The sequence below is a fragment of the Apodemus sylvaticus genome, chromosome 4, assembly GCF_947179515.1.
Source record: "Apodemus sylvaticus chromosome 4, mApoSyl1.1, whole genome shotgun sequence".
In the NCBI taxonomy this organism is placed as follows: domain Eukaryota; kingdom Metazoa; phylum Chordata; class Mammalia; order Rodentia; family Muridae; genus Apodemus; species Apodemus sylvaticus.
The window spans coordinates 10,367,127-10,368,505 of record NC_067475.1 but is presented as its reverse complement, the minus strand read 5'-3'; the positions used below and the strand labels follow the sequence as shown (position 1 = coordinate 10,368,505).

General features: G+C 41.2%; 1 non-coding gene across 1 annotated transcript; it reads right to left on the bottom strand.

Moving 5' to 3' along the window:
• Positions 1-343: 343 nt before the first annotated feature.
• LOC127683921 (small nucleolar RNA SNORA17) lies at positions 344-473 on the bottom strand. The gene has a single exon (XR_007977698.1). It is a non-coding gene; the product is annotated as a small nucleolar RNA SNORA17 (small nucleolar RNA).
• Between the last annotated feature and the right edge of the window lie 906 nt (positions 474-1,379).

Genomic DNA, 1,379 nt, shown 5'->3' with positions numbered 1-1,379 from the left:
TTCCCAATGGCATGTGCATTATATCTGCTTCATTCAGGTCATCTTGGGCATGATCTGCTGCCCTCCAAGCCTACTTGGGGCCCAACTGGTCATCATCTCAGGCTACCTGAATGCCTGGGGCCCATGGCACCTATCTGTTTGTCTGGATGTCTGGGTGTCTTGTTCAATATCCAGCCTATCCAAGGAACCTCTTGTAAGGGTCTTTGATTTCAAGTTCACTCCTGCCCAAACCATAGATCTCAGATGGGGACTTATAATTTCCAGCTTGTTCCCCATCCTAGGAGCCTGTCCAGGCCTGCTTAGACCCAGACTGGTGGTTGTTTCCGGCTTGCTTTTTTAAGGTCATGTTAGTCTACTAATCATTTAGATGTTCATAAATTAGAACACTAAGTATAAACATAGACTCTTTCCTCTCTGCCACCTACTGATGCAATGTGACACAGAGGCCATCCCTGCAGAGCCTCACAAGAAGTGGGTAATTGTTTTTTTAAGTCAAAATAATAAGAGAATAACATGAAAGGAAAATATAAAAATGACGTTTTTGTAGCCATGCCAGGATTCTATAGTATAAATCCATGTATACTCATAGGAGAATAACCATATTATTTTATAGTATATAGGTCAGACTAATTTGAAAATGCCCAGGAGTCTTATGGGTTTGGATTTTTTTTGTTGTTGTGAAGGAAAGGGCTTCAAAATATTAGATACTTCTAACATTATCATCATCAATTGAAGATTTCTGTATATGCCTACATGTGGTTAAAATGCACCAAATAACAACATATATGTTGAAGAAGAGCTATGCACTTTTTAGTGCTGATTGAACACAAGACCACTAGACATGTTGAGGGTGGGACTATATCCATTGCTCTTTGGAGTATCAGAGATGCTCACTTGGTCATGGATTGCAATAAAAGCTAGCCTTTAAGCAATTTAAATGAAATTAGTTTATGTACTTAGGCCAAGTGGCAGCCTACTGTGGAAATGGAAACAGGTCAGTTTCCAGCTGCCACCACGTAGCATGACAGTGCAGACAAGGGATCAAAAACTTCAAGAGAGCCACCTAAGTCAGGCTGCTGTCACAGGAGAGACTTGAGCACTGACCTCATCCTGAAAGTCAAGTTTGCAGGTCACATGTTGACTGTTGCTCTCTGCTCTGTCATTTGTCTACTCCACGGGCACATTTTCTGAGTGCAGTTACCTAACATTTAATAAAAACAGACTTTGAAATAGGAAAATGTTGTGATGATGAGTTGCATGAACTTTTTGTGGAGCAGTCTACTGTCAAAGGCGAATACCCCAAGGAAGAGAAACCTGGGATGAGGTTCTTAAGGCAATATTTGACTTTGCTGCAAATTTGCCTAGTTCAGGGCCTTGGA